Raw genomic sequence first — 22649 nt, 5'->3', positions numbered from 1 at the left:
TGTGTGGTGGGGGGTGGGCAGGGGTTGCCTGGGGTTCTTGTGTCTGAGGGGACAGTCCTGGGGAGACTGCAGTCTTCCTACTCACACAATGGGGCAGCCAGGATGCTGGCAGGTGGGAGCTGCACTAGGAGCCCCACAGAGCCAGGCAGCAGCCGATCTTGGAGCTGGGTAGGAACCGGGCAGGAACCGCGGTTTTTTAAAAAAAAAAAAAGAAATTAAAAAAAGGAAAGTAAAAAAAGGAAAAATGTTATTTATTAATACAAAAAAGAGAAGCAGAGCATGACTATGGCACATGCAAATCTGGGGATTGAATTCAGGACTTAATTCGTACAGAGCCATTGCCCTAGCCATTCTGCAATTCTAAAGTATAAATAGGTTATTTTATTTTTTTTGTTGTTGTTGCCACCAAGGTCTCATTGTCTCCCTTTCTTTTTTTTCTTGTCTATTCTTTTCACCTCTTTTTTATTTTTATTTATTTTTCCATTTTGTTGCCCTTGTTGCTTAACATTGTGTGGTGATTAATGTCGTTGTTGTTGGATAGGACAGAGAGAAATGGAGAGAAGAGGGGAAGACATAGAGGGGGAGAGAAAGACAGACACCTGCAGACCTGCTTCACCACCTGTGAAGGGACTCCCGGGCAGGTGGGGAGCCAGGGGCTAGAACTACGATCTTTCCTCTGGTCCATGAGCTTTGCGCCATGTGCACTTAACCCGCTGTGCCACTGCCTGACTCCAACTGTCTCCATCTCTTAACACTTTTTAAATAAGATTATAATATAGTCCTAGCTTCCGTAGTACATATACTAAAATTGGCATGATACATAGAAGATTAGCATGGCCCCTGCTCAAGGATTACACACAGATTCATGAGGCATACCATATTTTTTCAAAAAAAGGATTATAAAATATATGTACACACATATAAATAATTATAATCTTTTAAAGAGCCAGTTAATGCAACCTGGGAGGCGGTTCAGTGGCAAGAGATCTGGATTTGTATGTGTGGGATCCCAGGTCTGTCTGAACTCTGGTTCTACATATGCTGAAGCTCTTTTAAAAGATTTATTAATCAGTGAGGGAGAAAGGGAGGAGAGAGAGAGAGAGAGAGAGAGAGAGAGGAAAAACACTATAGCATCAGTCTGGAACATGTGATGCTGGAGGTAGAATTCAGGACCTCATGCTTGAGTCCAAAACTCCAACCACTCTGCCAGCCTCCAGGACTGCAGATTGGCTTTTTTGAATAAAGTCATGGTAATATTGTTCTCTTAACTGTACATATTTTAAATAATACAAAGTCTTTTAAAATTTTTTTCTCAAATATTGCACCTGGGGGTCAATCCCACCCAGAACCTTGCACCTGCATGGGACAGCTGAGAAGCCTCCCTGCCAGTCTCCATTCTGTATCCTTCAAGAGAGGGAGACATGCAAAGCACTGCTCCTCTATGCAAGGAGTCCCGCCCATTGCCTGCCTGTGTTTTCACTTGCAGTGTGCAGGATCAGACCCCCAGCCACATGCTATGCTATGTTTTCTTTTTAAGAAACAGACAACCTGCGCCTAGATTTAGGCGGGTAACTGGACTCAACAGTAGGCCAGGCCCATTTAAAATCCAAATTCAACAAATTTAGAACCAAGGCAAAGGAAAGAACAGTCACTATAATTTTTTTAAGACACTGGGTAGCTTCTTTGCATTGGTCTCTCTATATAAACATGTTATTTTCACCATCTCTGTATTGATGATTGAAGTGGGTCAAGCTGACTTAGTTCTCCTTGAGACAGACAATGTGTGTATCTACATTTGGGTCACAATACCCTGCTGTATGTTGATCTTTGAAAGTAAATGAATGTGCTGGGGTGGGATTGGGAGGCAGAACTTGGAGAAAGAATCATCCTCATCCATAGGTGTTGCTACATTCAGCCTTCATATAGGAAACACCTCAAGATATCAGTATCAGAGCAACCATTTACAAGTATTTTTTTCAAGATTTATTTTACTTTACTTGTTTATTGAATAAAGACAGAGAAACTGAGATCGTAGGGGGAGGTAGAGAGAAAGACACCAACAGCACTGCTTAACCGCCTGTGAAGCTTCCTTCTTTACAGGTGAGTCAACAGTTATTACGATCTTAAGCTAGGTATCATTTCTTCCTTTCTTTCTCTCTTTTTCTTTTTAATTTCTTTATTGGGGAATTAATGTTTTACATTCCACATTAAATACAATAGTTTGTATTTGCATAACAATTCCCAGTTTTCCATATAGCAATCTATGTATCATTTCTTTTCTTTCTTTTTTTTTTTTTGTTATTGGATAGCGACAAAGAGAAATTGAGAGAGAAGGGGGAGATAGAGAGGAATAGAGACAGAGAGACACCTGCAGACCTGCTTTACTACCTGTGAAGTGACTCCACTGCAGGTGGGGAGCAGGGGGCTTGAACCAGGATCCTAAACGGTCCTTGCTCTTTGTGCCATGTGGGCTTAGCCCACTGTGCTACCTTCTGGCTCCCTTAGGTATCATTTCTAAAGCCTGTTAAATCTAAAATGTTCTTAATCTTTTGTAGTAATTTCCTGATTCATGTTTGCTTGTCTTAAATATCTTGGTTCTGTTTTAGTTTGCCTTGTGGGAAGTCCCATCTGTCTTTGGTCTTGGTAATTTTCCAGGGCTTGTAGTTGAATGCCAGCAAGGACGCTCCCAGATAAAAAAAGAAATCACTCTGCATGTGCTTCGAGATAGGCTTTACCAGAAGATTATAGAGAAAGACGTGTCGACAGCAAAATAACAGAAGAATGCAGGTAATATATATATATATATATATATATATATATATACATATATATATATATGTATATATATATATATATACATTTAAATAAAAGAAAAAAAGAAAGGTGGGGGTCAGGTGGTAGTGCAGGAGGTTGAGTGCAGGTGATGCAAATCACAAGGATTGGTGCAAGGAACCTGGGTTGAGTTCCTGGCTCCCCACCTGCAGGTTGTCTCTTCATAAGTGGTGAATCAGGTTTGCAGATGTCTTATCTTTCTCTCACCCTCTATGTTCCCCTCCTCTCTCGATTTCTGTCTGTCCTATCCACAATGACATCAATAACAATTATAATAACCATAATAATTATAAAACAACAAGGGCAACAAAATGGAAAGGAAAAAATAATGATTTATTTATTAATGAGAAGGTGTGAGGGAAGAACTAGAGCATCACTGTGACCTATGGAATGCCAGAGATTAAACTCAGAACTTCATGCTTGAGAGTCCAATGTCTTATTCACTGCACCACCTCTCAGGACACTGCAGATAAGATTTATTTAGTAGAATCACTTAACAACTGTTCGAAGAGTCATTCTGCACATGCCTTACATATGGGAGTCCCTGGGATTGATTCCTGGCACCACTGAACAGCAACACAGACACAGCAAGCCAAGTTCAGTGGATGGTAGATCTATGCTTAGGTCTCTATCTCAAAATCATAAGCATTGAACTGAGAGGTAGCTTATTGGTAAATTGCATACTGCACATGCATAAGGCCCCAAGATTGATCCCCAGCATACAGAAGTTCTGAGTGGTGCTCTATCCATAAAAATAAATAAACGAAGGGGTCCAGAGCTTGCTCCCCCAGTAGAGTGCACATCACATCACCATGCTTGCAGACCTGGTGTTGAGCCCTAACACAACATGGGAGCACCAGGCATGATGGCAGGTACTGTGATGTTTCTCACATGCTCTTTCTCCCCCTTTTTCTATTTCATTTTTTAAAAATTTTAAAGTCAATTTTCATTTATATATATATTAATATATTTATTTATTATTGGACAGAGACAGAGAAATAGGGAGGGGAGGGGGAGATAGAACAGGAGAGAGACAGAGAACCACCTACAGCCTTGCTTTACCACTTGTGAAGCTTCCCCTACCCCCTGCAGCTGGGGACCAAGGGCTTGAACCTGGTTCCTTATGCACTGTAATTTGTGTGCTTAACCAGATGCACCACTGCTGGCCCCCTGTATATTTTATTCATTTATTATTTCCTGGATAGAAATTGAGAGGGAACAGAAGATCTAGAAGGGGAGACAAAGAGAGACACCTGCAGTGCTACCTCACCACTTGTGAAGCTTCTCCTCAGCTGGTTGTATCTTGGGCTTGAACCTCAGTCCTTGTGCATTGTAACATGTGCACTCCACTGGTTATACCACCTCCTGGACCCCATTTTTTCATTTTTAAATTTAAAAGGAGAAAACAACTGTTGACAACAGTAGAATTATGTAAGTATGAAACTCTGGTGTAAGTATGAAACTCTGGCGTACTAAAATACATCAATATATTCATCTTTTTTTAAAGGTCACTTTGTGAGTGCACATGTTATAGTGTGAGAGGACCAAGGTTCAAGCCCCTGATCCCCACTTGCAGGTGGAAGCTTCACAAGCAGTGAAACAGTATCTTAATGTGTCTCACTTTCTTTTTCCACTCTATCTCCCCTTTCCATCTCCATTTCTTTCTTTCTTACCAAGCAAAAAGAAAAAAAAAACTTTTTTAAAGGTTTCTTTATATTAAAAATGTTTTTTCATTATTCTTGACCAAGTAAAAATCTCAGGACATATAGAAAATATACTCCGCTGTGAATAAGAAATAACTTGAATGTTTAGGCTCTCTGTGTCTGTGCCAGAAGGGGTTTGCTAAGAAGTAGTGGTTTTTAAATGCAAATTCCTATCTTCAAGTCTACCTACTGATGCTCCTCTGCAATCTGAGACCATCACAGGCAAGGGATAAATATATTATTTGCACTGTCACTTACACTACTGCAGGCTAAAACAAGCGTAGGGAAAGTGGAAAGGCCAAAAGTAGGGAAAGCTAAGATATCTAAATCAAAGTGACTTGTGACAGTTATTATAATGCTTACTGTTATGAAGCCCACTTTTCCTAAAATGCTACAAGGTTTACTGCAAATAACTCAAAAACATGGCTATTTTGGGCTTCCAATTGGGCTTCCAATTCCAAAATTCTCTTTCAACCCCATTCAGGTTTTACTTTTGTTTGTAAAGATTTATTTATTAATGAGAGAGATAGGGGAGAGGAAGAAGGAGAACCGCAGCATCACTCTGACACATCTGATGCCGGAGATCAATCTTGAGACCTCACACCTAAGAACCCCAAAGCATTATTCACTGCACAACCTCCCATACAGTGGCAGCCTTTATTTTTCTTTTTTTATATTTATTTTATTTATTTATTCCCTTTTGTTGCCATTGTTGTTTTATTGTTGTAGTTATTCTTGTTGTTGTCGTTGTTGGATAGGACAGAGAGAAATGGAGAGAGGAGGGGAAGACAGAGAGGAGGAGAGATAGACACCTGCAGATCTGCTTCACCGCCTGTGAAGTGACTCCCCTGCAGGTGGGGAGCCGGGGTTCGAACCAGGATTCTTATGCCGGTCCTTGTGCTTTGCGCCACCTGCGCTTAACCTGCTGCGCTACAGCCCGACTCCTGGCAGCCTTTACTTTTTTATAATTTAAAATATTATGATACTTTGCTTACTTAAGAGGCAAAAGATTTATACAATCTGAAGAGAACAAGAGTATACATACTTTGCTTATTTAAATGATACATACACTTTAGTAGAACTTACACATTTGAATAAAACTACATACATATGTAATTCAAAATCTAGGAAATAGAGAAAAATGAAGTGGGGGGAAAACCCTTTCCTGACCCTCGACCTTAGACTCTATCAGTAGAGAATATTACAGTATGGTGTTTTTAAATGAATTTATTTTCCCTTTTTAGTTGCCCTTGTTTAACATTGTTGTAGTTATTGATGTTGTTGTTGTTGGATAGGACAGAGAGAAATGGAGATAGCAGGGGAAGACAGAGGGGGAGAGAAAGACAGATACCTGCAGACCTGCTTCACTGCTTGTGAAGTACCTTTCCTGCAGGTCCGGGGAGCTGGGGCCAGAACCAGGATCCTTCCGCTGGTCCTTGCACTTTGCAGTATGGTTTTGGCAGAGATATTTATTTCTGAACCCATAGGGATTTGTAATAAATTTTTGTAATAATATGTTTCATTTTAAAACTTGAAAGTATCTTAATTTCCATAAAAAATTTCATTAAAATGACCTTTAAACCAATTTTCTCTTTAGACAGTTATGATACAAATCCTGAATAGAAATAGCTTGAGGAAGAAATTTGAGTTAACACATTAGTAAACTTGCTGGAGAATGGACTGATGAGGGTAAAATATAGTTTTTTAATTATTTTAATTTCATGAATTACAGAAGGTGGTAAAGGGGCACAGAAGCAGCACTCTAGCATATGCAGTGCTTGGGATTGGACTCAGGACCTAAAATTTAGAAGCTCTAATTTCTTCCATGGTGCTACCTACCCATCTTCAGAGATATTTTTCTTTTGTTTTGTTCTAAAGATCTTATTTATTCATTAATGAGAGAGAGAGGAGCAGGGAGGATCTGCATGTTACTCTGGTATATGTGGCACTGGGGATTGAACTTGGGACCTCATGCCTGAGAATCCTATACTTTATCCACTCTGCCTCTTCCTCCCAGACCACTGATAATTTGGCTTTGATTGGAATTGGAACTACTGAAGAAGCACTATTGGGTGCTGGGTGGTTGTGCAGCAAGCGGGTTAAGCACACATGGCACAGAGCTCAAGAATAGGGGTTGGGATCCCAGTTTGAGCTCCCCACCTGCAGGGATGTCACTTCACAAGTGGTGAAGCAGGTTTGCAGGTGTCTGTCTTTCTCTCCCACTCATTGTCTCTCCCCCCACCCTCAATTTCTCTGTCCTATCCAGCAACAATGATAAACAAAAAGAACAACAAAAGGTGGGGGGGGGGTGATGGCCTGCAGGAGCAGTGGATTTGTAGTTCAGGAAGAAAAAAAAAAGAAAAAGAAACACTCTTACTCTGTAAGTAAACCTGAGATAACAAGAGTCTTAAACAATTAAATTCCTTCCACTCTTGCTCTTTGTCAATTGTATGTGCCTGACATTCAGAAATAGAAATCCTTAGAAAAGAATTTGCGGTGCCTTTTCCATTGTAGTAAAGATAGTAATTATATTAAAATGTGAATTCCTTTCTATCTCTGCACAGGTTGGAAAAAGAACCTAGTCAGAAAGAATCCAGACCTACAATTTCACCCAGAATAGTGTCACTGACCACAGGGTAGGATATGAAGTCCATGATATTAAGGTAATATTACTGAATGTGCTTACTGTATCTTTGATTTATTAAGGAATCAAATTTTGGGGCCTGGTTTATTAAGGAATCAAATTTGGGGGCCTGGTTTATTAAGGAATTTGGGGGCCTGGTTTATTAAGGAATCAAATTTGGGGGCTCTAGCCGGTATCCTTAGGCTGATCCTTGTGCTTTGCACCACCTGTGCTTAACCCACTGCGATACAGCCCAACCCCTGTTAATATTCTATTATCTTCCTTTCCTTCTTGGCTTGGTCCCTTTATCTTGCTTGCAAATCTGTCATCTGAACTGAGAAGGTTGAAAGAGGAGGGGAGGGGGCCCACTGAGGTGGAAGGATCCAGGGCCACATGTATGCCCTGCCCACTTCACTCCCAGGTCAGACTGGCTTCCTCTGCCCCCTGGAGCCTGTCTGTGCATGTGTGTGTGTGTGGGGGGGTGTTTACAAGTGTTTCCTGATGCTAGAACAGTCTCGTTGGAGTGTGACTGCTAACTGCTTTTTGGCAAGATACTATTTTAAATAGTCCTGGGGTCCTGATTGTGGTACACCTGGTTGAGCACACATGTTACAGTGCACAAGGATCCAAGTTCAAGCCCCTGGCCCCCATCTGCAAGGGGAAAACTTTTTGAGTGGTGAAGCCATGTTGCAGGTGTCTCTGTTTCTTTCCCTATCACCTACCTTCCCTCTGAATTTATGGCTGTTTCTATCCATTAAATAAATAAAGATAATAATATAAAAATTAATTTACATGACAGAAGTCTACATCAAATTGGCATTTGAAATAAGAAAGCTCTTTTTTGAGGTCCCCTGTTACAGAGCACATGAGTGGAAACAAACTGCTTCTAGAAAGCCTGTTTTTAGTAGCTTAACTTTTTCCTTTCTTTAATTTTCTTTTCTTTTTAAACTATCTTTATTTATTGGATAGAGACAGCCAGAACTTGAGATGTGATGGAAGGGGGAGTGAGAGGGAGAGGGAGAGACAGAGACACTTGCAGCCCTGCTTAGTCACTTTTGAAGCTTTCCTCCTGCAGTGAAGATCAGGGGCTTGAATCCAGGTCCCTCTCCATTGTTGTGTGTTTAACCAAGTATACCACTGCCTGACTCCCCCCTTTTTTCTCTTGGCTATTCTTTCTTTGTTTATTTTTCCTTTCTTTCTTTTTTTTTTTTCTTTTGGGCTTATCACCAGGTTTCAGGGCCAGCACTATGAATCCACTGGTGCTGGCAGCCATATATATATTGATTCATTTATTTATTTATTTTGGCTAAGACAGAGAGAAACTGAGAGGGGCGGGGGTATATAGAGAGGGATAGAGACCTGTTTCTCTGCTTGTGAAGTGTCCTTCTGCGGGTGAGGAGCCAGGGCCTCCAACCAAGATCATCGCATGGGTCTTTGTGCTTTTATACTATGTGCACTAAACCCAGTGAACCCCCACCTACCCCACCCTCCCATTTGCATTCCTTTATAGGTGAGAGGAAATACAAAATAAGAGGCAAAATCTTCACCCAGCACTTTGTTTAGGGCAGAAGAAACTCTGCAAATGTCTCCCCTCAGCTTAGAGGGAGAGGGGAGTTTCTCTGCATGTGATGCCTCTTTTTTTTTTTTTTTAATTATCTATGTCTGGATTGACTTATTGATTAGATAGAAAGAGAAATTGATAAGGGAGGAGCATATAGAAAGGGAAAGAGATAGAGATAGAGACACCTGTAGCTATATTTCACCACTTGTGAAGTTTTCCCCCTGCAGGTAGGGGGCCAGGGGCTTGAACCCAGGTCCTTGTGCACTATGATGTATGCACTTAACCAGGTGCACCACCACCTGCCCCCATTTTTTTGCTTTTAAAGAAGCTTCCACTGATTTTTTTTGCATACAACTCTCTATATATGCTATTCTTTTTTAAAGGTTTATTTATAAAATGGAAACATTGACAAGGCCATAGGATAAGAGGGGTATAATTCCCACCACCAGAACTCAGTATCCCATCCCCTCCCAATGGCTTTCCTTTTCTTTAACCCTCTGGGAGTATGGACTCAGGGACGTTATGGTGTGCAGGGGTAGAAGGTCTGGCTTCTGTAACTGCTTCCATGCTGAACATGGTTGTTTACAGGTGGATCCATACTCTCAGTCTGTCTTTCTCTTTCCCTAGTGGGGCAGAGCTCTGGGGAAGTGGGGCTCCAGGACACATTGGTGGAGTCTTCTGTCCAGGGAAGTCCAGTAGGCATCTTGGTAGCATCTGAAACCTGGTGGCTAAAAAAAGAGTTGACATATAAAGCCAAACAAATTGTTGACCAATCATGAACCTAAAGGCTGGAATATTGCAGATGAAGATTTGGGGTCACTGTTTTGAAGATAGCTAGTAGGCCTATTTTAAAAATGTTATATTCCAAAGGGATATATATTCCAAAGGGATATTATATTCCAAGGGATATATATTCCAAAGGTATATTATATTACTACTGCTTTGTTCTTCTTTCAGCCAGTCTCATCATGCAGGTAGCAGGGATGGGTCTGGGCAAAGCCCTATTTCTTTTTCTGGCTCTGAGATTTTGAACTTTACATCCTGTCTCTAGATTTTATTCAAACTTAAGTCTGTCTCTAAACCCTAACACCATCAACACAAAAGGAGTTGAGTTAGATTCTTAAAATTTATTTTGGATTTGAGTCCCCACCACACCTGTAGAGGAAAAGCTTTGTGAATGGTGAAGCAGTGCTGCAGGTCTCTCTCTCTCTCTCTCCTCCCTCCTTACTTCCCCTTTCCCTTTTGATTTCTGCTGTTACTATCCAATAAATAAAGATAATAAAAATATTTTTTAATTTTTAAAATATTTATTTTCCCTTTTGTTGCCCTTGTTATTTTATTGTTGTAGTTATTATTGTTCTTATTGATGTCCTTGTAGTTGGATAGGACAGAGAGAAATGGAGAGAGGAGGAGAAAACAGAGAGGGGGAGAGAAAGATAGACACCTGCAGACCTGCTTCACTGCCTGTGAAGCAAACCCTCTGCAGTTTGAGAGCCGGTGTACTTAACCCACTGTGCTACCTCCTGACTTTGCTTAGATTATTTTTAAGGAATTTGTATTTACAATTAAATTTTGATTTGATAGAACAAGGCAATTCATACAAGGAAGGGAGATAATGGAGAGAGAGAAAGACACGTACAGCTCTGCTTGCTTGTCAAGCTTAACCCCACCCCCTAGCAGGTAGGCACTGGGGCCTTGAACCTGGGTTCTTAGTCATGGTTATGCGCATGCTCAACTGAGATCACCACCACCTGTGCCTATTTTAAAATTATTAAAGAATTTCTTAAGAATCCCTCAACACTTTATCTGTACTATTCCAGCTTAGGTCCATGATTGGTCAACAATTTGTTCGGCTTTGTAAACTCTTTTCAACCACCAGGTTCCAGATGCTAGCATAATGCTGACCAGACTTCCCTGGACAGACAACACCACCAATGTGTCCTGGGGCTCTGCTTCCCCAGAGCCCTTGCCCACTAGGACAAGGGAGAGACAGGCTGGGAGTATGGATCAACCAGTCACCGCCCATGTTCAGCAGGGAAGCAATTGCAGAAGCCAGACCTTCCGTCTTCTGCATCCCACAATGACCTTGGGTCCATACTCCCAGGGTTAAAAAACAAGAAAGCTATCAGGGAAGGGGATGGGATACAGAGTTCTGGTGGTGGGAATTGTGTGGAGTTGTACCCCTCTTTTTTAAAAAAAATATTTTATTTATTTATTCCCTTTTGTTGCCCTTGTTGATTTATTGTTGTAGTTATTATTGTTGTCATCGTTGTTGGAAGTTGTACCCCTCTTATCCTATAGTTTACTCAATGTTTCCTTTTTATAAATAAAACATTTAAAAAAAAGGGAGTTCGGAGGTAGCGCAGCGGGTTTAGCGCAGGTGGCACAGCCTAAGGATCCTGGTTCGAGCCCCCAGCTCCCCACCTGCAGGGGCCTGGCCTCACAGTAGGTGAAGCAGGTCTGCAGGTGTCTATCTTTCTCTCCCCCTGTCTTCCCTTCTTCTCTTCTTCTCTTTGTCCCAGCTGCGTCCAGCGCAGCGCCATGGAGCCTGCGGCCCGCGCCCTGAGGCCCCGTCGCCCCCACGCCGCATTGCTTAGCATTGCGTCGCGTCACGTCACCCCACGCGCGTCGCGTCGCGTCACGTCACCCCCACGCGCATTGCGTTGCGTCACGTCACGTCAACCCCACGCTGCATTGCGTCGCGTCATGTCACCCCCACGCCGCATTGGGTTGAGTTGCGTCGCACCCATAGGCCCCAGCGCTGGGGCCCTGGTCCGCAACTTGAGCGCCAGGCCACGACTGTGCGGAGGCTCCTGGCGTGGAAGTACTGCTGCGGAGTCACGACGGTGCTGTGCTGGACAGCAGCGGCCATGTCCATTGTGCTCGGGCCATCTACTGCCATTCCTCCAATTCCAAGTAAGTGGCCCCCAGTGCCACCCGTCCTGGAAGGCTAGGGTGTAGTGCCCGCCCAGGAAGGTGCTGGGTGGGGGGAGGGGCGAAGTCGGGGTATAGCGGCAGAGGCGCCAGCGCCCTCGGACCCCTTACCCCGGGCCCGCCACACCCCGAAGAGGTGACTGCGCCCCCCCCCAACCCCCAGGACCCAGCGGCCTTGAGCGGGGTGGTCCCCGGATAAGGGCCATACGCACCCCCGGCAGGGGCGCACCCAGGGGAGGTGTGCGCGAGCCCCCAGACCCCACACCCTAGGCAGGGGCACCCTGGAAGGGTGGCTGCACGCCCCAGATCCCGCTGTTTTCGGCTTCCAGGAGCTCGAGCGCAGGAACCCCGTCTGAGAGTCTGGGCAGCCGGCCTTCCCTTTCCTTCCAGCCAGGAGAGGGGTCCTGGGGTCCCAGGGCCTCGCCCAGCATGTCCATGCCTGCGGCTCCCAGCGCCCTGAGGGTGAGGACCCGCCCGGACAGCTCGAGGCCAGGCAGTGTGCCTCCCGCCCACCCCAACCGCCTGGGCAGGAGGGGACCCCGGTGGAACCCACCGGCCTGCCCTGGCTTCCGGAGTGGCCAGGCCCAGAGAACTTTCCGCGAGCCTGCCCATCCGAAATGTGCGCCCGCTGTCCTTCCTCGGTGTGGCCCACGACAAGGTCCTCGGGGGACGGCTGTTTGGAATCCTGAACCTGGAGTTTGGCCTGGGGCAACATGGTGAGCCGGGCTCCCAGACTAAGGTGAAGGCCTGGGCGCGGGGTGTGGGTCCAGGTTGGGGGGTCTCCTCACACTTCTAGAACTGGAGTGTTTTCTCTGCCTCTGTCTCTCTCGAAGAGACATGCATTTCAGAGCTGTGCCCCATGCTGGCTGGCTGGAACCCCTGTTGAGCCATTTGCACTGTCACTTACACTACTGCAGGCTAAAACAAGGGTAGTGAAAGTGGAAAGGACAAAAGTAGGAAAAACTAAGATATCTAAATCAAAGTGACTAGTGACAGTTACTATAATGCTTACTGTTATGCAACCCACTTTTACTAAAATGCTACAAGGTTTATTGCAAATAACTAAAAAATCTGGGTATTTTGAGCTTCCACATTCTCTTTCAACACCATTCAGATTTTACTTTTGTTTCTAAAGATTTATTTATTAATGAGAGAAATAGGGGAGAGGAAGAAGGAGACAGCATCACTCTGACACATCTGATGCCGGAGACCAAACTTGAGACCTCACACCTAAGAACTCCAAAGCTTAATCCACTGCACAACCTCCCAGACAGTGGCAGCCTTTATTTTTTTATAATTTAAAATATTATGATACTTTGCTTACTTAAGAGGCAAAAGATTTATACAATCTGAAGAGAACAAGAGTATACATACTTTGCTTATTTAAATGATACATACACTTTAGTAGAACTTACACATTTGAATAAAACTACATACATATGTAATTCAAAATCTAGGAAATATCGAAAATGTAGTGGGGCGAAAAACCCTTTCTTGCCCCTTGACCTTAGACTCTATAAGTAGAAAATATTAGAGTATGGTTTTTTAAATGAATTAATTTATTTTCCCTTTTTAGTTGCCCTTGTTTAACATTGTTGTAGTTATTGATGTTGTTGTTGTTGGATAGGACAGATAGAAATGGAGAGAGGAGGGGAAGACAGAGGGGGAGAGAAAGACAGATACCTGCAGACCTGCTTCACTGCTTGTGAAGTACCTTTCCTGCAGGTGGGGAGCTTGGGGCCAGAACCAGGATCCTTCTGCTGGTCCTTGCGCTTTGCAGTATGGTCTTGGCAGAGCTATTTATTTCTGAACCCACAGGGAGTCGTAATAAATCTATGTAATAATATGTTTTATTTTACAACTTGAAAGTATCTTAATTTCCATAAAAAATTTCATAAAAATGACCTTTAAACCAATTTTCTCTTTAGAGAGTTATGACACAAATCCTGAATAGAAACAGCTTGAGAAAGAAGTTTGAGTTAACACATTAGTAAACTTGCTGGAGAACGGACTAATGTGGGTAAAATATAGCTTTTTAATTATTTTTAATTTCATGAACTACAGAAAGGGGTAGAGGGGCACAGAAGCAGCGCTCTAGCATATGCAGTGCTTGGGATTGGACTCAGGACCTACAATTTAGAAACTCTTAATTTCTTCCATGGTGCTACCTACCCATCTTCAGAGATATTTTTCTTTTGTTCTACAGATCTTATTTATTCATTAATGAGAGAGAGAGGAGCAGGGAGAATCTGCACGTTACTCTGGTATATGTGGCACTGGGGATTGAACTTGGGACCTCATGCCTGAGAATCCTGTACTTTATCCAGTCTGCCTCCTTCTCCCAGACCACTCATAATTTGGCTTTGATTGGAACTGGAACTACTGAAGAAGCACTCTTGGGGGCTGGGTGGTAGTGCAGCGGTTAAGCACCCATGGCACAAAGCTTAAGGTTAGGGGTTGGGATCCTGGTTTGAGCTCCCCACCTGCAGGGATGTAACTCCACAAGCAGTGAAGCAGGTCTGCAGGTGTCTGTATTTCTCTCCTACTCCTTGTCTCCCCCCCACCCTTAATTTCTCTGTCCTATCCAGCAACAATGATAAACAAAAAGAACAACAAAGGGCAAGGGGGGGGATGGCCTCCAGGAGCAGTGGATTTGTAGTGCAGGAGGCAAAAGAAAAAGAAACACTCTTACTCCATAAGTAAACCTGATATAACAAGAGTCTTAAACAATTAAGTTCCTTCTACTCTTGCTCTTGTCAATTGTATGTGTCTGACCTTCAGAAATAGAAATCCTTAGAAGAAAATTTACAAGTGCCTTTTCCATTGTAGTAAAGATAGTGATTGTGTTAAAATGTGAATTCCTTTCTATCTCTGCACAGGTTGGAACAGGAGCCCAGTCAGAAAGAATTCAGACCTACAATTTTACCCAGAAGAGAGTCACTGACCACAGGGTAGGATATGAAGTCCAAGATATTAAGGTAATATTACTGAATGTGCTTGCTGTATCTTTGATTTATTAAGGAATCAAATTTCGGGGCCTGGTGGTAGCACAACAGGTTAAGCATACATGGTGCAAAGAAGCCACCTGGCAGCGGTCCCAGTTCATGCAGATGCATGTGGTCCTGGTGATACTGCGGGGCCCATCCATGCTGGCTCTGGGCACAGCTCAGTGGCCCCCATCTGTGCAGTACTTAGGGGCCGGGGAGCCCACAGTGGACCACAGGACAGCAGCAAGGCCCCTGTGTCGCCCTAGTTACAACATCTTCACTGGAGTGACTGTCAGTATCACCTAGAGATGCCTGCTAGCCATATGCTGCTGGGCATTTCAGTGTTTGTTTTGCCTTTCTTTTTATTATTTTTTATATATTCTCTTTTGTTGCCCTTTTTTATTGTTGTTGGAATTATTAGTATTGATGTCATCCTTGTTAGACAGGACAGAGAAAAATTGAGAAAGGAGGGGAAGACAGATGGGGAGAGAAAGACAACTGTAGATCTGCCTCACTGCCTGTGAAACAACTGCCCTACAAGCAGGGAGCTGGGGGCTCGAACTGTGATCCTTCAGAAGGCCTTGCGTTTTTGCCCCACTTGGCTTAACTGGCTGCGCTACTGCTCAGTTCCCTTTTTCCCCGCTTTTTAAAAAAAATTATTTATTCCCTTTTGTTGCCCTTGTTTTATTGTTGTTAAGATTTTATTTTTAAATATCTATTTATTCGGTTTTGTTGCCTTTTTTTTGTTGTTGTTGTTGTAGTTATTGTTGTTTTGTTGGGTGGGACAGAGAGAAATGGAGAGAGGAGGGGAAGACAGAGAGGGGGAGAGAAAGATAGACACCTGCAGACCTGCTTCACTGCCTGTGAAGCGACTCCCCTGCAGGTGGGGAGCTGGGGACTGAAGCCGGGATCCACATGGTGATCCTTCTGCTTGCGCACTTCTGCTTAACCTGCTGCACTACCAACCAAATCCCCTGTTGTAGTTGTTGTTGTTACTGATGTCATCATTGTTGGATAGGACAGACAGAAATGAGGAGAGGAGGGGGTCAGGCGGTGGCGCAGTGGGTTAAGCGCACGTGGCGCAAAGGGCAGGGACTGGCGTAAGTATCCTGGTTCGAGCCCCCGGCCCCCCACCTGCAGGGGAGTCGCTTCACAGGCGGTGTTGTAGGTCTGCAGGTGTCTATCCTTCTCTCCCCCTCTCTCTGTCTTCCCCTCCTCTCTCCATTTCTCTGTGTCCTATCCAAGAACAAAGCAATGTCAACAATGGCAATAATAACCGCAATGAGGCTGCAACAACTAGGGCAACAAAAAGGGCAAAAATGGCCTCCAGGAGCGGTGGATTCATGGTGCAGGCACTGAGCACAGCAATAACCATGGAGGAAAAAAAATGAGGAGAGGAAGGGAAGACAGAGAGGGGAGAGAAACATAGACACCTACAGACCTGCTTCACTGCTTGTTAAGCAACTCCCCTACAGGTGGGAAGCCAGGGACTCCAACCTGGATCATTACCCCCATCCTTGCACTTTGAGCCATGGGCACATAATCAGCTGCACTACCACCCAAGTCTCCTCTTTTCCCTTTCTATATGCACTGAGTATGTGCTTGTCTCTGAAGGTCATGTATACCCTATGAGTTTTAGTCTTTTTTTTTTTTTTACCTCCATAGTTATCATTGGGCTTGGTGGCAGCACTAGGAATCCACTGCTCCTGGAGGCTATTTTTACCATTTCATTGCCCTTGTTGTTGTTGTTGTTGCCATACCTGTTGTTGTTGGACAGGACAGAGAGAAACTGAGAGAGGACAGGAAGACAGAGAGGGGGAGAGAAAGACAGACACCTGCAGACCTACTTCACTGCTAGTGAAGCGACCTCCCCCACACACATAAGGAAGTGGGGGCTCAAACTGGGATCTTTATGCCCATCCTAGTGCTTTGAGCCATGTGTGCGTCTCCCGCTGTGTACGGCCCAGCCCCTGGTATTTGCCTTTAATGACTTTGGTGTACCTTACTAATAATGAGACTATTTCTCATATAGACTCAGAATAATACTTTGATCGGACTTTTCAGGAAGCATTTCTTTAGATCATGTTCAGAGTTATATTTCTCTTTTTAAATATTTTTCATGACATGCCCAATTTTATATATATGGAGACAGAGATAGAGGCAAAGGCCGGGACTGAGAGACAGAGAGACAGCGTCCCAGCATATACAGAACCTATCTGGCTGGAATGATCACCTAATCTGGCACTCTCTCCGTCTCAGGAGATGTTCTCATCCCTACTCCCAGCCTGTCCTGGGACCCTCTTCCTAGTAATTGCTACCTCTGCATTTTTCCTAGTTAACATTAATTTTTGGTCATTTGAGAGTTGGTCTCTATTCTTGAAAGTTGCTCACACTTTCAAGGTGTTTCCCTCCTCCCCCCTACATTAAGGAACACTTTAACTGCTATGTGGATACAATATATTTCCTTGCAAGGGAGTATTTGAAACTATGATCTGTATTTAAAGTTGATTTACAAAGTGCTGAGTTTGCTAGAATATATATCTGTCATTTACAAGGAAACAGTCACTGTGCAAGAAGAAATACAGTGTTGACAGTAGTGTTTCAAATATATAGTGTTCTTATGCACTCAGTCCAAGAGTTACTGAAATCAACAGTGTTTACTCTCAAACTGTAGTCAAGTCTGTGGAGCTAAGAGAATTTACATTTTTACTTGATTCATTTTTTGTGAACCTTTGGGAAGCTAAAGGCAAGTTTTCTTCAAGTAGATCCTGTGAAAAGTGGGTTGTAACCCCAGTTTTTTAAAAATTATTATTCAAGGTTGCACAGCATCAGATGTGTCTGACTTCTAAGGAAAATGAGACCCCAGACACATTGATGGGTGAGTGTCAAAATATTTAAGTTGGGATGGTTGGATTTAAAATATCAGTTCAAAACTCTCTCAATAGCAGCTGTTTAGTATTAAGCTTAATTGTCTTCACAGATTTCATCCATCCTGACCAGCCCTTACTGTGGCACAAAACTCAGACCTGCCTTGCTAAAAGTTTTCTTTAGTACACTAGAGAATATACTGATTTGTACATCTGGGGAACAATATAGTTGCTGGGTCTTTCTATTTGTTTTGTCATCTCAGTGTAATTTGTTTTAGGTAAAATACTTAATTAAAATAATGAAAATAGAAACCAGGCATTGCACAATGTAAAGGCATCAATACCCCTGTCCCAAACTCACCTGTTCCCAGTGTCTTTTTCATCCCATTTTCCGTGTTTTCAGCTACATGTTCTCAGGGAAAAAAACAAAACTCAGACCTGCTCCTCTGCACCTCTAACCACACTTGATGGTGTTGTTAGCCAGAGAGGTGAAGTCTCCTATTTTTTTCACCAAGAGTGCTGTCTTGAAAAAAATATTTTGAGGGAGAGGCTGGGTGGTGGCTCACCTAGTTGAGAGCACATGTTACAGTGCTAAAGGACTCAGGTTCAAGCCCCTGTTCCCCACCTGCAGGGGGAAAGCTTCATGAGTGGTGAAGCTGTGCTGCTGGTGTCTCCCTCCATATCACCCCCATTCCTTCTCAATTTTAGGCTGTCTATCCCATCAATAAATATATAAAGATAATAGAATATTTTTAAATATGTATACTGAAGGGGCTGGCAGTGTACCTGGTTAAGCACACATAGTACTCAGAACAAGGACCCATGCAAGGATCAAGTTTCAAACCCCACTCCCCACCTTCAGGGGGGTCGCTTCACAAGAGTCGAAGCAGGTCTGCTAGTGTGTCCTTCGTTCTCCCTCCTCTCACCTCTCAATTTCTTTTTTTTTTAATTTTTTTATATTTACTTATTTATTCCCTTTTGTTGCCCTTGGTGTTTTATTGTTGTAGTTATTATCAATGTCATTGTTGGATAGGACAGAGAGAAATGGAGAGAGGAGGGAAAGACAGAGAAGAGGAGAGAAAGATAGACACCTGCAGACCTGCTTCACCACCTGTGAAGCAAGTCCCCTGCAGGTGGGGAGCCGGGGCTCAAACCGGGATCCTTTCGCCGGTCCTTGCATTTGGAGCCACATGCACTTAACCCGCTGTGCTACTGCCCGACTCCCACCTCTCAATTTCTGTATTATCCAATAAAATGAAAAAATAGGCCACCAGGAAAAGTGGATTCTTATTGAGCCCCAGCAATAAATAACCCTGGAGGCAAAAAAAAGGAAAAATCTTTTAATTGATTTATTCATTTACTTCACTAATCATATCTTTCTCTCCCCCCTCTGTCTTCCGCTCCTCTCAATTTCTCTCTGTCCTGTCCAACAACAATGACAGAAATAAAAATCAATAATAACTACAACAAAGATAAAAAACAAGGTCAAAAAAAGGAAAAAATACCCTCCAGGAGCAGTGGATTTGTAGCATAGGCACTGAGCCACAGCAATTCCATGGGGGGGGGGATTAAAGAAAAAAAGAAAAATAGAGAGAGAGGGGGACTTTTAAACCTACTTCACCACTCATTAAAAATCCTTCCTGCTGGTGGGGAGTAGGGGCTCAAACCCAGGTCCCTGTGTATGGTAAGAGCAGTCTCAGCTATGTGCATCACCAGCCATGCCCCATTCTAACATAGTTATCTAGTTGTCTGTGTTTAGGTTGCTTCCATATTTTGACTTACCAACTATATAGCTATATAAACATAGCTGTGCATATGTCTTGGGACTAGCATACAATTAAATATTAGAAATTAAAGTACATATATATGTTTTTAACAGACTATTATTATTGGAAAGGGCAGAGAGAAATTTAGAAGGGGGGGAAGTGGAGAAGGCGAGAGACACATATGCACCTGCAGCCCTGCTTCACCACTCTTGAAGCTTTCTCCAACTCAGGCGGAGATCAGAGGCCTCAACCTGGGTCACTGTGCACTGTAACATGTGTGCTCAACCAGATGTGTCACTGCCTGGACCATAAAATATATATATATTCTTTTTATATTTAAAAAATATTTTTATTAATATTTCTTTATTCCCTTTTGTTGCCCTTGTTTTATTGCTGTAGTTATTACCGTTGTAGCCGTTGTTGGAAAGAACAGAGCGAAATGGAGAGAGGAGGGGAATACGGGGGAGAGAAAGATAGACACCTGCAGATGTGCTTCACACCTGTGAAGCAAACCCCCTGCAGGTGGGGGCCTGAGGCTCTAACTGGGATCCTGATGCCTGTCCTTGTGCTTTGCACCACGTACACTTAACCAGATGCACTACCAGCGGACTCCCAATTCTTTATATTTTAATGAGAGACATATAAAAAGAGAAAGATCAGAGCACTGCTCAGCTCTGGGTTATGGTGGAGCTGAAAATTGATCCTGGGACTTCAGAGCCTCAGGCATGGAAGCCTTTGACATACAGAACCATTATGCTGGCTCCCCAGCAGGGTCAGTGGAAGATAAGGAAGTTAGATGAGTGATATGCCTGGAGACAATCTGAGTATTCAAGACTATCGGAAGTTCTCAAAAATTGAGAAAAGTGGGCAGTTCAAAGCCCTGCTCTACACCTACAAGAGGGACACTGCACAAGCAGGGAAGCAGGTCTTTCTCCCTCTTTCTCTCCATCTTTCTCAATTTCTCTTTCCTATTCAAAAAAAGTAGAAGGAAAAGAAAAAAATAAATCTAACAAAACAAAACAATGTGTCTAAATGGTCATACTAAATTATTGCTAGGCAATTACATTTTTAAAATTTTATACTTATTTATTTTCCCTTTTCTTGCCTTTGTGTTTTATTGTTGTTGTAGTTATTGTTGTTGTAAATGATGTCATCATTGTTACATAGGACAGAGAGAAATGGACAGAGTAGGGGAAGACAGAGAGAGGGAGAGAAAGATAGACACCTGCAGACCTGCTTCACGGCCTTTGAAGCAACCCCCTGCAGGTGGGGATCCTGGGGCTCCAACCAGGATCCTTACACTGGTCCTTGCGCTTTGTGACACGTACACTTAACCCGTTGTGCTACCACAAAGCCCCGAAATTTGATTCCTTAATAAATCAAAGATACATTAAGCACATTCAGCAATATTACCTTAATATCTTGGTCTTCATATCCTACCCTGTGGTCAGTGACACTATTCTGGGTGAAATTGTAGGTCCAAATTCTTTCTGACTGGGCTCTTGTTCCAACCTTGCAGTGATAGAAATTCACATTTTAACATAATCACTATCTTTACTACAATGGAAAAGGCACTTGTAAATTTTTTTTTCTAAGGATTTCTATTTCTAGAGGTCAGGCACATACAACTGACAAGGAGCAAGAGTGGAAGGAATTTAGTTGTTTAAAACTCTTGTTATCTCAGGTTTACTTATGGAGTAAGTGTTTTTTTTCCCCTTCTGCACTACAAATCCACTGCTGCTGGAGGCCATCCCCCCATCCCTCTTTTTGTTGCCCTTTGTGTTTATCATTGTTGCTGGATAGGACAGAGAAATTGAGGGTCGGGGGAGACAAAGAGTGGGAGAGAAAGACAGACACCTGCAGACCTGCGTCACCCCCTGTGAAGTGACATCCCTGCAGGTGGAGAGCTCAAACCAGGCTCCGAACCCCCATCCTAGCCCTTCATGCCATGTGTGCTTAACCCGCTGCACTACCACCCAGCCCCCAAGAGTGCCTCTTCAGTAGTTCCACTTCCAATCAAAGCCAAATTATCAGTGGTCTGGGAGGAGGAGGCAGAGTGGATAAAGTGCAGGATTCTCAGGCATGAGGTCTCAAGTTCAATTCCCCAGTGCCACATATACCAGAGTAACATGCTGATCCTCCCTTCTCCTCTCTCTCTCATTAATGAATAAATAAGATCTTTAGAAAAAACAAAAGAAAAGTATCTCTGAAGATGGGTAAGTTGCACCATGGAAGAAATTAGAGCTTCTGTATTTTAGGTCCTGAGTCCAATCCCAAGCACTGCATATGTTAGAGTGCTGCTTCTGTGCCCCTATACCCCCTTCTGTAGTTCATGAAATTAAAATAATTAAAAATTATATTTTTACCCACACAAGTCCTTACTCCAGCAAGTTTACAACTGAGTTAACTCAAATGTCTTTCTCAAGCTGTTTCTATTCAGGATTTGTATCATAACTGTCTAAAGAGAAAATTGGTTTAAAGGTCATTTTTATGGATTTTTTTGTAAATTAAGATACTTTCAAGTTTTAAAATAAAAAACAGTATTACAAAAATTCATTATGACTCCCTGTGGGTTCAGAAATAAATAGCTCTGCCAAAACCATACTGCAAAGTGCAAGAACCAGCGGAAGGATCACAGTTCTGACCCCTGCCAAAACCATACTGCAAAGTGCAAGAACCAGCGGAAGGATCCCAGTTCTGGCCCCCAGCTCCTCACCTGTGGGGGAATCACTTCACAAGCTGTGAAGCAGGTCTGCAGGTATCTCTTTATCTTCCCCTCTCTGTCTTCCCCCTCCTGTTGGTCTGCTTCTAAATTCTGCTTCTAAGACCTCTTCTGTTGCACTACCTAAGGTGTGGTCTACTTACATAATCACTGTGTTACCTGGGAACTGCCTTGCCTGTAGGGCATTGGTTTAATCCACACTGGTTTCTGAGCTTTTTCCTTCTCCCCACCCCATATCTTACCTAAATCTTCTTCCAACCTGACAGTTACATCTCAGGATATATAAGGACAGGATTATGATTAGAGATAGCTCTGGTTAGATCACACTGCATTCCCCACTCAATAAAGATTGAACTGCATCCCAGTTCAGCCATGACTCCCTGGTCTTCTGTCTCCCACGCACAAAGGTAGCCTGGCACCCACCTCTCTCCATTTCTCTCTGTCCTATTCACCAACAACTACATCAATAACCACAACAGTGTTAAACAACAAAGGCAACAAAAAAGGGGAAAATTAATTAATAAAAAAAAAACATACTGTAGTATTTTCTACTGATAGTGTCTAAGATCAATGGGCAGGAAAGGGTTTTTCCCCCACAACCTTTTTCTATATTTCCGAGATTTTCAATTACATATGTATGTAGTGTTATTCAAA

The 22649-nt window shown here is 43.1% G+C and overlaps 1 non-coding gene across 1 annotated transcript; it reads left to right on the top strand.

Annotated features, from left to right (window-relative positions):
* Positions 1-778: 778 nt before the first annotated feature.
* LOC132537217 (U6 spliceosomal RNA) lies at positions 779-885 on the top strand. The gene has a single exon (XR_009548679.1). It is a non-coding gene; the product is annotated as a U6 spliceosomal RNA (small nuclear RNA).
* The last annotated feature ends 21764 nt before the right edge of the window (positions 886-22649 follow it).

This window comes from Erinaceus europaeus, chromosome 2, assembly GCF_950295315.1.
Source record: "Erinaceus europaeus chromosome 2, mEriEur2.1, whole genome shotgun sequence".
Taxonomy (NCBI): Eukaryota; Metazoa; Chordata; class Mammalia; order Eulipotyphla; family Erinaceidae; genus Erinaceus; species Erinaceus europaeus.
This window is presented reverse-complemented; position numbering and strand designations above follow the sequence as displayed.